Genomic DNA, 14,998 nt, shown 5'->3' on the forward strand with positions numbered 1-14,998 from the left:
CTTTAAGGTGAGCTGTGAGTCGATTTTCATTGGTTAAATTCAAGCGATATGCCTAACCTCATATTCAACTCGCTATTTCTGTACGCCTTGAATAAATAGCTGCCCGTCCCTGGCTTTCTCGTCGCCGTCGCCGTCAGCGTCGTCGCCATCGGCGTAACCGCGGTGGGTGCGTTAATGTCACGGTCAACCTGGGTCGCATAAGCCTGCCGGTGGATCTCTTTGGAACAGCCGCCTGCCAGTGCATCACGTGACCACTACACCAGTTCGATATGAGGTCACTGTATCTTTCTACCTCCAAATATTTCCACTAAACGCCTAAACAGCTATCGCTGAACACCGCGTTACACAGTCGTAGCCGTCCTGTGAGTTTTTTTCTGGTGTGATGGTTGGCTATTTTCGCAACATTTCGCCGATTTATTTTCTTTTTCCCCATATGTGGCCGGATACAAGTCGAATGAGAAGACAAAGAAGATCACTTGCTTGTGCCCGAAAAGCCTGTAAGTTTGCTCTTTGCAGCTCCAAAAATATGTCAGGCGTTTGAAAGCAAAGCAAGCGAACTGTCTTCCTGTGGAGTCGTCCCCGAAGAATGATACTTGACTTGACAACTCAATTGGCCCGGCTGTGCCTTTCTTGCGATCTACTTGATCGGCCTTATTATTTACGGACACGCCCACATGCGGATCAAAGCCAGCGATGCTATAGAAGAGCGGTCGTGCTGCCTTGCAGGATGGTTGCTGTCATGGACCTCTTCGAAGACGAGAGCTTGATGAGGTTCTTCCTGTTCGCTTTGTTCGTCGTGTCGGCGGTGATTTTTCTCCTCATAGGGCTGGCAACGTTCACATTTAGTGAGTACACTGTACCTTCTGTTCGCAGTTTTGACCACGAGACATAACTATTACTTCCATCAGTGTGAGTTGCTGCGGTGGCCAGGTATGCAGTAGTAATATGCAGTCCTTGGATTGTTTGCTGGGCCCATAATTGTATAAAAATTTACTTAAATCTGCCAGGTGCTTATCATAGTTATGTAGGAGTGTCGCCCTTTGCTTCGTTTCCTCGAGTAATATTTACATGCACGGTAAGCTGTAAAGTAAACAGCCACCGTTATCTCCCAAACGACCCCACTATGCCTTCTAACGCTTGGGCATCCAAACACCGCAGTATTCGCAGCGGAATGTGGGAGAGCGGATTCCAAACAGACTCCATCGCAGCTACACGGGAAGACGGATGCTGACGTGCTTAGGTTGGACGCTCTTTGAGGTGAAGGTGGGAACGAATCGAGTGCACGGCCGCTGTGCCGTATAAAAGAACTGCACGGGCGAAATCAGGATGTTAGTTGAAGTTTTACACCTCCTCGATAACCAGGCTCATTCTCCGATTTTCGTTCATTTGGTTTTTTCTACCGTGTTCCTCTACCTTAGATGGGGGCAATGTGCGATGTAAGGTGTCAAATGATATCCTACGTTTGGGCTTCCACTCTTTATTTAATGCGTCACCGTGGTCCTTCCTACTCGAATCGTTTCCTTCTTCACTGCAGAGAGTCTCCAAAGCGGCTGGCCAGTGACTGAGGGGTCATCCCGCGGCCCTTGTACGTTTAGTTTACATTCATCCGGACTTTCAGAGTCCTCCCGCCGTGTCTTCGCTTCCCGCCGCAGAAAACGCGTTTTTTGCTGCTGCACACATCGAATTTGTCCGCCGGTCGGCACCGTTGAAATGCCCGACATTAAGGACCGCATTCAAGCTGCCGGCTGTGATCCAACGCAAAATCAATTGAAACATTTTCTTCCTCTAACATCATGATACACAGTGCATATACGCGTAAATACGTCAATTAACATTTTGTTGCCTGAAATTTGGCGTTCGAATTATGTAGGCTTCCAGATAAGAAGACTCATTTATATATGTGACTTGGCGGAGCCAAATTTATTCAGTTCCTATAAACCGGCAGTTCGAAAACAACGCGAGTAGTGATCATTCCGACCAAACGAAAGAAGCGCAGCTCGTGGCCCGGCATTTGGTTGCAGCGCTGCAAATATGTGCCGGTGCCGGCGCTTACAACTGTTGTTTCTTTCATCTTCCCCGCATGCAGTGCAAGGCCTCAACCGTTTCGATTACGCCAGCTACGCAGCCACGTTACCAGAATCAGCGGCCCTCTTCGTGGATGGATTCTTGACGTCGCGACGGAGCTGAATGTGCGCGTCTTTTCCGCGAATAACCTGCACTGCCACCTGCATACCCCCATGCTTTGCCGTTCAGTTGACGTCTTGATGCCAACGACGCAGAGCACAACAGGGTCTGCTCTGTGTGAGTGTATCTAATAATATAGACAAATTCATTTTACTGCTAAACTCTGCCGCGGTTACCAAGAACTAACTGCTCATGTTGCGTGTTTGAATTAAAATTGAAAATGAAATTGGGTTTTGAGATATGGAAATGGCGCAGTATGTGTCACATATCGGCGGACACCTGAACCGCGTCGTATGGGAACGGATATAGTAGGAGGCAGTTAGAAAAGAAAGGAAAAATGTGCCGTATATAGTGGAGGGCTTCGTATTTAATTTCGACCGCCTGGGGTCTTTAACATGCACTGATATCGCCCAGCACATGTGCACGGGCGCCTTTTGCATTTCGGCCCCATCGAAACGCGGCCGCCGCGGTCGGCTTCGAACCCGGGAACTCCGGCTCAGTAGCCGAGCGCCCTGACCACTGACCCACCGCGGTGGGTGAATGAAAATTAGCTGCGGTTTAACTACTGTTGAGCCTGGTTAGAGTGCGAAAGCCGTGGTGTACCGGGCAAGTAGACGCGGCTTGGCGTCTGTAACATTGAGTGCGCTCCGCACACTGGATAGGCAGCTCAATCACCCTGCCCGGCAGTACCATATGTCTGCCACTACGTTGTCAGCGCTAATGCATGCAGCACACGTCTCTCTCTCACCACCAAGCGCGATTGAGGTGTTCACTGACCCGGTATGCACTCTTCCTTTCTTCATAATCATCGGTGTCTAGAACGTTGAAAACGCCAACGCCAATGACTGCGTTTTTATCGAGGTAAAACGCTAAGGCTCCCGTGTGCTGTGTGATGTCAGTGCACGTTAAAGATTAATAATAATAATAATAATTGGTTTTTTGGGAAGAGAAATGGCACAGTATTTGTCTCATATATCGTTGGACACCTGAACCGCACCGTAAGGGAAGGGATAAAGGAGGGAGTGAAACAAGAAATGAAGAAAGAGGTACCGTATAGTGGAGGGCTCCGGAATCATTTCGACCACCTGGGGATCTTTGCACTGGCATCGCACAGCTCACGGGCGCCTTAGCGTTTTGCCTCCATAAAAACGCAGCCGCCGCGGTCGGGTTCGAACCCGGGAACTCCGGATCAGTAGCCGAGCGCGCTAACCAGGTGGTCGAAATTAAAAACGGAGACCTCCACTACGGCACCTCTTTTTTCCTTTCTTCTCTTAGTCCCTCCTTTATCCCTTACCTTACGGCGCGGTGGTGTGTCCACCGATGTATGTGACAGCTCCTGCATGATTTCCTTTCCTGAAAACCAATTTTAAATTTCAATTGAAGGAAATGGCGCAGTGTCTCACATATCTCGGTGGACAAAAAGTATGGTGGGGCAACCAGAAAAGGAATGTAAACCAATAGGCCCCTGCCTGTGCCACTAAGTATAACAGGCTTAACCCTATGTGATATAAATGAAAAGGCCCGAAGGCAATGTTGTGCTTTTGCCAGCCGTAGGTGGGAAAATAAAAAAAATGAGGGGGGTAATGCTACTAAGCGACCCGCAGCCGGGGGAGCGGGCCCGGGGAGACTCCCCTGATCTCCCCTGGGGCGTAGCGGAGGAGGTGGGACGTCGGTTGTGGGAAAATGGGACTGAGGGAAGGGTTATGGGTAATGGGATGGGAACTGGGGACAGCGAGACATTGACCCTCATTTTATCATTGCTCGACTCCTGTACACCCGAACTGTGGCGTAAGGGAAGGGAGAAAATGGGGCGTGAAAGAAGAAAGGAAGAAACAGAGGTTTCGCTCGGTTTCGGCGACCGCGGCGGCTGTGTGTCGTCATAGCAGTCACGTGGTTCAAGGTCGATTCAAGGTCAAACGCGCTCACACGGCGCACACGGCGAAGTAGCTACGGAGGGAAGTACTAAAGCTTTCGCTTTAAAAATTGTGCGTTGGTAATTATGGCGTTTGATATGCTGAAGCGGCACACAGGCTCTGATAGACGCCGTAGTCGAGGGCGCCGGATTAATTTAGAACACCCGACATTTCCGTCAGCAGACTCGAAGTGGGGACAACATTTAAGTTACCCTGCCTCCGTGGTTTGCATCCTTTGAGGGTAAATTTAACGCCAACGCCGCACCTCAACTGTAGTACAAAGCTCTACAATCAGTGACTTATAGGAATCAGCTATTTGCATGGCCGTGCAAGCATCAAATGACGTTTGCGATTTTATAAAATGTGCACTACACGAAGATAATATTGCTTGTGCCTTACTTTTATAGCTCAGAGAAGCCTTTTACTCTGTGAGTCATGATGGTTTAGTGCATAAAGTGTACAAATACGCATTTCGCGGATTTTGCTGTTCTCTTCTTACGGGCATCTATGTGATCGCACCCAATCTGTAACAGCAGACGGCATTACTAGCGAAGCATTAAAAATTAAACGTGGAGTTCCACAGACTTCAATTTCAGTGACACTTTTATTCAACTTCTCTGCCAGCTTGTACCTTTTCTGCCTTTATAAATTCTTGTTTTATGCACATAATGTCTACGGTTCCTTAATGATCCAAAAAATTAAATGAAAACTTAAATACCACGGTTGGTTACCGCGCTTGCACCGCCACTGGTCATTTTTCACGTTTTGTGTGATCGCTGTGGACATCCTGTTTAATATCGATAAACAAGTTTAACCCAATAGGAAGAGAAACGTATTTACTTCTTAAAGGATCGCCTTGTTAATGGAAATTACTGTTGTTACGAGGAAGTAGAGAACAAACGCAGCGCATAAAACGATACTTTTGCTCGACTTGCATTCTTACGTGAAGCTTTTTTGAAAAGCTGTTGCACCAAAACGTGGACCGTTTCTGCAGCTTTTAAATGAATTGCTGTTGTTGGAAAACAGAGCGCGGTTTTTGGGTTCCAGCGGATTGTTATTTAGAATCGGCGCTCTAAAGCACACCAAAAAAGAAAAAATTGATACATATTAGCGACTAAATAGCTTCCGGGATAATTGTAAAAACGCAAGCCTATTCTGCAAATTTGTGAAACGGGTATAGGTCGTTAAATGCACAATATGATAGGATAGGATAGGATAGGATAGGATAGGATAGGATAGGATAGGATAGGATAGGATAGGATTGGACAGGACAGGACAGGACAGGATAGGATAGGATAGGATAGGATAGGATAGGATAGGATAGGATATGATAGGATAGGATAGGATAACTTTATTGAGCTCTAGCGCAAGTGCTTTTATGCGGTTCAGATGAGTCCATCTCCGCAACGGTCGGTTGCCCCTATTCCAGGGCTCCGCTGGATGCTGCCGTCAGCTGAGCTCGCCGTATCAGACCGATCTGGTCATCGCGCAAGTCGCTGGAGAGCATACCCTCACATTGTTCCACACTGGGGTTTGGTAGTCTAACGTTCGACGGAATACCGTCTGGTCAGGATGAAGCATAATAACAAGGTGAAATTACTGAACAAGCCACTGACAGTGACCCAAACTTCACCTTGTTATTATACTGGGGTTTGGTATAATTGGAACGACGTCGACTTTTTGACAGGCCCATGTTATGTGATATAGTGTAGGTTTTCATGGCACCGCGGACACTTCTTTCCGTAAAGTGTGGGGTGGATTTTGCTTAGTGTGTTTAGGTTTTCATATGACCCCGTTTGTAGTTGTCTCCATGTGACAACCTCTTCTTTGTTTAAGGATTTGTGCGGTGGTGGGTACCGCATCCTGTTTCCTTTGTAGTTGTTTAGTGTGGCCGAGTATTCCTGAGGTACTGACAGGGATTCCTCAAGGTCGTTGACATTGGATAGTTAGTATATCCACGAGCTATGCTGTCCGCCTCTTGGTTTCCTGCCACCCCCGTGTGCCCCGGTACCCAGATGATCTTATGTTTGATCGGTTCTGCATCTGTCTGTTGTGTCTTGCAGTCCACAGCGCGGAGTATGCAGAGCGCTCTGTGACCGACTCTGCCGCAAAGATAGTCGCGGCAGTCTGCTTGTGAGTCAGTAAGAATTGCCAGTGACAGCCCAATCCAATAGCCCTCCGCTGCCGCTAGAGCGACGGCCGCCTCTTCAGCCTTGGCTGTCGTGCAGTCTTGCAGTGAGGCGCTGGTAATCTCGTGTAATTCCGAGTTGACTACAGTTGCCACTGCGTTGTTGGTGTCTTGTGTCCTGGTCATTGCGCATGTGGCAGCGTCCACGTACACTGTTGTATCCTGGGACGCGCGTGTTTTCTGTAAGCGGTCGGCCCTTGCCTCAAAATTTATTTCAGCTACACTCAGTAATTCTTTACATTTAATTGCTCAGATTTGTCTGCCACCACGATAACGTGACCCACGGAGGTCTAGACATTATTTGCCCAGACCTAAATCTTCGTTACGAGTGGCTGCATTGTTTGGACAGCTCCAGTTGCGTGCGAGTTTCTTGTTGTGTCCAGCGCTTGTTTAGTTTAGTTTCATGAATATACACGTTCGTAAGCTTTGTATCGGCGAAGTCTTATCGCACTCATTTGAACTGCGGCTGTACACGAGTTGAGACAAAGTCATTATTCGGGACGCCCTCTCTCCTGCCACACCTTTGCAGCCTTCGAGCCGTTTGTCGTGACTTGCAAGATGATGGTACAAAGTTTGTGCAAATTGTCATGTTGGTAGAGAAAATATTGCACACCAAACAGTGTCTTAACAAATCCTGCCGCCTCTTTTAGTGAAAGAAGAAATAATGTTTTCCAGCATCTGAGGCGCACAGGCGAAAAGCGTACTGGCGCGCTGTCACAGGTACCGCAACTGTGTGCATCCTTACTGAACAAGCGCTGAGAGCAGGGACTGTTTGGCTCGTTTTTGCGCTAAGTATCGAGAAGGGCTGACGGAAGCCCTTAAGCTCCATAGCATTAGGTGAATCTTAGACCTCACTTTGAGCACCTGTTGCTGTTTAGAGGTCCCATAAGTAGAGTACTACAACGTTCAAATGCAAACTTATGACGTGAATACTCTTGAGCAAGATTGTACAGTCTTTGTCAAAAGTATACCTGCTTCTGAGCCCTGCAGTGCGGCTCCCCTTGCATACTCAAGGACCCTAGCCTCACGAAGGCAGAAAGAATTGAAGTGCTCAACCATCCCGAGCCTGTCAAATGTGCTAAAGATCACCTCTACACGGTTTGGAAGCAAACCGCTTGGGCTGTTTTTTTTTTTTTTGACAAGGACTGCACATACTATGTCCTCCTTAATTCTTGCAAAAAGAGAAAACTTGCCGTTGGTATTTGTGAAAGTGAGCCGACGGCCTTTACTTTTTTCATGCGTCTGTGCGTACCCTTCCAAAGTGAAATACCTCGAACCTTTTGCGAAGCCGAGTAGCAGAGGTATACAGCGACATGTAGCGTCGACAAGCTGTTGCGGAGAGAAAGCAGCGGCGCATATTAAATTTTCTCGCAGGCGAGGCAGCAGATGATGTCTAGTTGCATGCATACGGGAGTGTCGGCTGCTGCGCATGCATGGGTGCGGCTAATAACTCCTCGTCTGCCAAGAGTCGAACGACGAAAATCGAACGCCGGCAATCTACGCGCAAGCCAACGGGGAAAATGAAAATATGCACAAAGAAAGGAATAGCGCGGCTTGAGGATAAGATTACGAACCGTAATTGGGCGACTTAGAATTCGAGCCGCCTCGATCGTCGGTCAAGACGGTGGCGCCAGAGCGGTACACAACCCTTCTTAAGGATAATTCGTCACGACTTCTTGGCCGGCAGCTCGATCGGCAGGGCTCGGACGAAATCGGCGTACAGCACGGCATGGCACGACGCGCTGCCGTTGATAGCAATCTTCGATACACACGCCGCGCGGGGTCCCCGTAATAGCGACCAATGAGGCGAGACAACCTCTCCTTCGCCCCTCTCTTTTCCTAAATAGCGTCCACTGCAGGGTGGATGCTGGCTGCTGCGGTTTGAATAAGCGGCCGGTATGCAGCCACCGGTAAGCACACAAGCCGTCATCGCCGGCTTATTATCATCGGGCACCCCTTCTGGGGCTGAGTAAGCGATGTGTAAATACGGGAGGCACTTGGGTGCTGAAAGAGGGAGAGGAGGTCGCACAGAGTGGGTGCGCACAGCTCTGCATGCGACGGAAGCGTTCAGGAAGGGAAAAGAGCGGAGGAGGAGGAGGCTTTTCTGGCTCCAGAGCTCGGCGAGTTTCTTTCAGATCACTGGGTGATGCCGACGCAGGGTAAGCGATAAAGGGGGGGGGGGGGGGGGGGGGGGGTACGGGCGCAAAGCCCCATGGATGGTTTTCATTCCACATGCGAGTCTCGGAGCCAGTTTGCCAACGGCGAAGGCAGCTCTCGGACTCAGCGATACTAAACGAAGGACGACAATGGAGGCGTGTTGCGTTTGGTGATCTACCTGCGAGGGCATCGATAGATTCCCAGGAATTCGCGGGCTATCGCTTAGGTCTGCCGCTTCGACGCCGCCGTGTGGTTGATGTTACAACTGTTTCAGCGAAAAAGTTTTGTGCGGATATAACAGGTGCCCTCGGATATTCGCCCCCTTTCAAGCATGAAACGACCCATTTTATCACTATGTAGATTGCCAGACGGTTATTTCGCTGAGGGCGATCAAAGCATGGACGTAGTACTAATGTGCGGCACACCGAATGCTCTGAACAGCAGCACGCGAATAAATAAAATGAGAAAGACAAGAATTCGAGTGTGGTTAGATGGAGTAGGACCAGGGAAATCGGCATTTCGCATTTCGAACTTCGGCCGTCGAAATGATGTGCCACCACGAAGTTTTCTTTTTTATAAATAAGCTCAGTTCCAGCTCCAAGTAGCCTTACCAAATTGCAACATTAGAAAGGGCGAACTATGACCAGGTTCTAAATGCTAATAATTAGGTTCATTCCTGTAGGATACAGCATGTACCATGTGAATTTAGAGAGAAAAACCTCAATCTAGGCATTTTAAGAGTCCATCGCAGCGCACCGGTGTTCAGAACTTCTACTAGCGACTCCTAGCAACGATACACCGCAGCGGTGGCCTATAGTCGTTTGAGCATGCGCCTCGCATGCAGGAGGTGCGGGGTTCGATCCCCAGTGCCGCCGGGCACCCACCGGTGATACAATGTGTACAAGCTTTCCCTTGCCTGGTGCTCAGCTTCTTCGGGGTAAAATGCTTGGGAAATGGGTCTCTGACCCCGCCTTGAGTAGATAAAACAACCTTGTGCCATGACGCTCTTTGGTCACAGATGCCCCAGTGCTATAAAAATTCATAATCATCACTCCTAGCAACGCCACAACGACGTCGAGGACGACAATGCGCGTGCGCTGTCCATTTAATTACCCGGGATTTGTAATGGGTTTGCGCGTCACTGTTTGGTGTGTCCGAATAGGCTTCATAGGAACCCGTTTCCGGTCTTATCCATGAAGCTTCGAGAGCATAAACCCGACCAGACGCGTTTTCCTTCAACGTCGTCATTTAGTGGGCTTCGGTGAGCCTGCAGCCAAAGCATTATCGCATAATTTTTTGTGAACAAGGCTTCCGTACTGAAACAAAAGCGTTGTGTCTTGTTCATTTCTGTTCCCGAGTCTGTTTTTCACGCTTTAATTAAGATCGTCCCTGACGAAGGAAGTTTTCATCAAACATTGGACTTCCGTTTCAAGCAACACTTTAATACTAGCAGCACTTTCATTGATCATCTATTACGATACAGCATGACGGAAGTGACGGGCAGAAAACTGTACGTATACGGCTGAATCGCAACGAAAGAAGAAGAAGGCAGCTCGGCTGCGGCGACAGTGACACGCGCACATTGTTTGTGTAGTGGGCATGGAAGAGGGTCTCTCCTCCGTTTTTCCAAACTAAAGCAGGCTCTGCTAGAATAAGCGCAACGAGCAGTCCCGAGCCCTGTGCAATTCCATTTTCAACGGTAGCCATCGTTTGCGAAACAATCGGCCCCTGCGCACGAACATGGGACGTAATAAAGCGGAAGCCTGCGGTAGCCAGTGTTCTTCAGCTGACTAGGGATGCAGCGTGGCACAACGGCGAGCGGCAGGAAAACGCATATACGGCGATGTATGTATGTGCACGTGTGCTTTTCTGCCGCCCGTCGTTGTGTGCAGCGGTATGCGCCCGTATAAGCCGTCAGCTGGCGATGAAATCGCGAAGGAACAAGCCCTCGTGCAAGCAGAGATAACGGAGCGACATTCACTGAAAAACCAAACACAAGAGAATTTCACCGTATTGCCGCCTATCCCTCCCCTTAGTAGGAGGCGCAACTCATTCTGATGCCTGCAATGGAGCAGTTAGAAACAACCAAAAAGGCATTTATTTATTTATTTATTTATTTATTTATTTATTTATTTATTTATTTATTTATTTATTTGTTTGTTTGTTTGTTTGTTTGTTTATTTATTGAAAACTTTATTGAGTGCATGGGAATGCTCGGAGTCATGGGTGGTCCGTCTAGTCCGGCAGCCCAGTGACTTGAATCGCAGTGTGGGCCCTGCGAACCGCTGCTGGTTGCTGGCCAGGCTCCTCGATGTGCAGAATGGCGTCCCACTGCTCTGGGCTGGGAGTCTGAATTGGCGCGCCCACAACATGCGAAAAGCCTAATCTATTTCTCCACGGTGGGGGCACTCTGATATGTAGAGCGAGGGTTACCATTGGTTTCGTGAGGTGTGCAGTATGTCTGTCTGGCCAGTCCGTAGGTGTTCGGCGAAGGCGGTTATGGGCTTCGTAACATGTTCCTCTGCCTCGTCCGCTAAAGGAGATGCCAGACAGCTGTGACGTGCCGGTGGGTGGCGTCATTCCCTCCCGTCGGTTCCATGTGTCCCGGGGACCATACGATTGAGGCTGCTTGACTCGGGGAATCTTTAGCGGAGAGCTTCGGTCCTGATTGGTGGATTAGTCCGCTGTTTATCGTTCGGTAATAATAATAATAATAATAATAATAATAATAATAATAATAATAATAATAATAATAATAATAATAATAATAATAATAATAATAATAATAATAACAAATACCTTTATTTTCAACCACAGCGATGGGGGCGGCAGGAAGAGCAGCAGTGACGGTTGTGAAAGGACGCCCACCTTATCTGCTCTTTTTTCTTCCGCCTCCCAGATTTTATCGAACCCCACTTCCCTGGCTTCGGGGCGTGACGTCTGGGACTTGTGACGTCGGAGACTTTTGCGCCACAGCGCTTTCTATCTGTCGAGCTGCAAGCTGTTGACAGGAGTGGCAGCGACGGTGGTGAAGGGACGCCCACCCTGTCTGCTCTTTTTTCTTCCGCCTCCCGGGTTGATGTAAGGAAAACTTTCTTGCTTAGCGTTGAGTCTCTCAGCACCGCCGCCGCTTCCGTGTTGCCTGCTACTCCTGTGCCCTTTGTTTTGGTTTTACCATGCTCGAATTTCTGATGTTGCTGGGAAAGTTTTTCGCCTGTAAACGTGTATGTGCACAAGTTACATCAGCGGTCAACATGCCGGAGACATGCCCGTCCTGCGAGGAGTGTCTGCCAAGCGAAGGTCGCGTCGTAAAGTGCGTCGAATGTGAGTGCACATACCATCTTGATGATTGCTCCGGGATTTCCTGAGTCAAGCTATAGTTCCAAAGGCTGAAAAGATTGCAAGAGTTGGCGATGCCCAGACTGCCGCAAATCAAAATCAGAAAGATCTGGAAGTGTCACCCTGCAACCTGGGCTTGCCTCCAGTTTGGCTGGTATCTGTCAACGACTTGATGTTCTTGCCGGCCTGCCCATGCAGGTAAATTAACTGGAGGAGTAAATTCAGCTGGTGTAAAAAAAAAATACGATGACATACTTGAGCGAAAAGCCAAACACGCCATAAAGACATTTGCAGCTTGAGGAAACGTGTCAGTCTACTTGAGATAAGCATCGATGCTAATTAAATGCAATCCTTGAAGATGGTTTGGTTTGGTTTATGGAGGTTTAACGTCCCAAAGCGACTCAGGCTATGAGAGACGCCGTAGTGAAGGGCTCCGGAAATTTCGACCACCAGGGGTTCATTAACGTGCACTGACATCACACAGTACACGGGCCTCTAGAATTTCGCCTCCATCGAAATTCGACCGCCGAGGCCGGGATCGAACCCGCGTCTTTCGGGCCAGCAGCCGAGCACCATAACCACTCAGCCACCGCGGCGGCTCCTTGAAGATGGCCATGCATGACCTTGAATGGCGTAATCGAAAACTGAACCTTGTGGCTCATGGCATCCCACTGAAAAATGATGAGAACCTTAAGGAAAAGATAAATGAGGTTGAAAAATTCGCGAACTTTTACATCAAATCGAAGGCTGACATTGTGCGCGCACTTCCGTTTAAACCGGAAGCGGTACCCGGGTTCATTTTCCGCTTTTCACGACTTTCTACCCGAGGAATGTGGTTTCAAAAGCGATCTGCTCTAACAGATGAAAATGCGGGTGTATCTTTCGCCGAAAACATGACGCGTCAAAACCGAGACCTGCTGCGCTATGCAAAGGATTCGACAGCTCTCAATGATTATCGTTTCGCCTGGCGCCGCAATGGGAAAGTGTTTTTCAGAAAAAAAACGCGATCCTGCGATCCCTATTCACTGTGCAGCAAATATGGGCACACTGTGAAGCAAGCGATGTGCGTGTATAACACGCACTATTTTTTCTTCAATGTCTTCTTTCTTTGTTCCAATTGATCTTTCCGACCTCACCAGTTATATTAAACTGACAAATCGCAGTACTGTACTTACATTCATCTTAATCTCTGATCTGGTAGGAAAAAAAAAACATTCTTGACCATTTCTTTAGCGAATGTTTTCTTAGACATGGTTTACCTGTCGAGAGGACGTACATGTTATTCCTACATACAAGTGTTTCTATATAAACCGTTGTCCAGGACGGGGAGGAGGCATTTCTGTTTTAGTTTCAAATGCTACGAAACCAGAAATGGTTCCCGAATTTTGTTGTATAACACCTTATTATGAAGTGCTAACCGCAAAGTATGGCACGCGGATATTTTGTGTATGCTATCGTCCACCTGCGAGTAACTCTCCTGATCTTCGCATTTATTTATTCATTTTTAGAATTCATTAACTTGAAACAGGATCAGTTAATTCAGGTGGTGATTTAAATATTGACCCAACCACACCGCAATAGATTTCAAGGCTCTACCAAACGTTCATTCATGTCAAAACGATATTGTGTCACCCACATGGATTCGCAATCTGAAACACTTTTGGATCTATTCTTAATCAACTTCGAACCGGGAAACTTGGACAGATACAATTGCTGGTGCTATAAGTGACCATTTGCTATTCATATCAGTCAGCCTGAACGTCAATTTCCAACGACAACTAGAACAAACATCATTTTATCGACTTGTCAATGACCACACGCTATCTTAGTTGACGGTGCGCTTATGCGCTGTTAGCTGGGGAGATGTTTTTGAGCAAAGCAACACTGATTAAGCGTATGGAAAATTTTTGGAAAAATTCTCTGACATTATTACACTTCTTTTCCTCTGAGAAAAGTTATACACACAGGAAGCGTTGGATTAACAAAGATATACTGCGGTTAAAGGAGAAACGAGAGAAACTTTACATATTGTTTGTACAAAGCAGTTGTCCTGAAGCATTGAAAAAGTTAAAAAATTCATCAGCTTCGTCACTAAAACACTTCGCGTTGCTAAAGAGGAATGTATTCTTAATCACTTTAATTGAGCCGATGATCGATCTGAAAATGTCTGGAAGTTGTCCAATTTCATCTTCGGAAACTCCAGAACTAGCAAAAATTGTTCAAGAAGATATAGATTTGAAGGGTGCAGAGCTAGCAGATGTTTTCAGTGAATATTTCCTTTCTTTTGCTAATGCGTCAAATCACGAAATTAATTTCTCCTCCATGGGTGCGAGAAATCGCAAAACAATGTTTGTAGAGCCGGTTACCACAAATGAAATCGTAACGACGTTTCTATCGCTGAAAAACAGTTTAGCTGAATATGCGTTAGGTTTTCAGATACACCTTATAAAGATGGTCATCGATATCCTTGCGCCTTCTCTTGCTCACATATTCAATGTGCCTTCGCTGTACGGAATTTTCCCACTTCTCGTGCAAACAGCGAAAGTTGTGGTAGTGTATAAGGAAGGAAGCAAATACGAAATAGGAAATTATCGCCCTATATCAAGCTTGTAAGTTTTTTCTAAACGCCTGGAAAAGTTTATTCTGAAACGGCTGTCCTGTTTTGCTGACCGGTATAACTGTGCCACAACTGCTCAGTATGGTTTCCGTAAGAAGAAGTCTACAGAATTAGCCCTCCTTGCTCAGAAAGAATTCATACGGCAAAACTCTGAGTTGAAAAACACGATACTTGAATTGTTTTTAGACTTCTCAAAAGCCTTTAACCTTGTTAGTCATTCTGTATTGCTTAGAAATTGGATCATTATGGTTATCAGAGATAAAGCCTTGTTGCTAATTTCGTCATATCTACAATATAGGAGCGATATAGATGAGGCGTAGAGGAACTTCTCGGCAGAAACGTACAGGTGGGTTTATTTACCAACTATTTACACTTTTCACACATCGACCGGGGTGGTCGCTAGCATCAAGAACGATCGGAAGCGTCAGGCCAAAGCTCGCCCGTACGAAACTCTGTCCTGCCTGACCGACTTAATTCGCGCTACTCGCAGCGGCTTCTCGTTCTTCGGAACGTGGCCAGCGCAAAGCTTGACCCTGTCCGTACTCTGGCGACTTCGACTCTCCACCAAGACTCCTGCCCCAGTCTCCCCTTTTGGCGGCA

At 47.5% G+C, this 14,998-nt stretch overlaps 1 protein-coding gene across 2 annotated transcripts in view; it reads right to left on the reverse strand.

Moving 5' to 3' along the window:
• LOC144133590 (uncharacterized) overlaps positions 1 to 14,998 on the reverse strand; it is a 126,055-nt gene that overhangs the window by 59,934 nt on the left and 51,123 nt on the right. The gene's annotated exons all lie outside the window — the stretch shown is intronic.

The sequence above is a fragment of the Amblyomma americanum genome, chromosome 5 (genome assembly GCF_052857255.1).
Source record: "Amblyomma americanum isolate KBUSLIRL-KWMA chromosome 5, ASM5285725v1, whole genome shotgun sequence".
NCBI classification, from domain to species: Eukaryota; Metazoa; Arthropoda; class Arachnida; order Ixodida; family Ixodidae; genus Amblyomma; species Amblyomma americanum.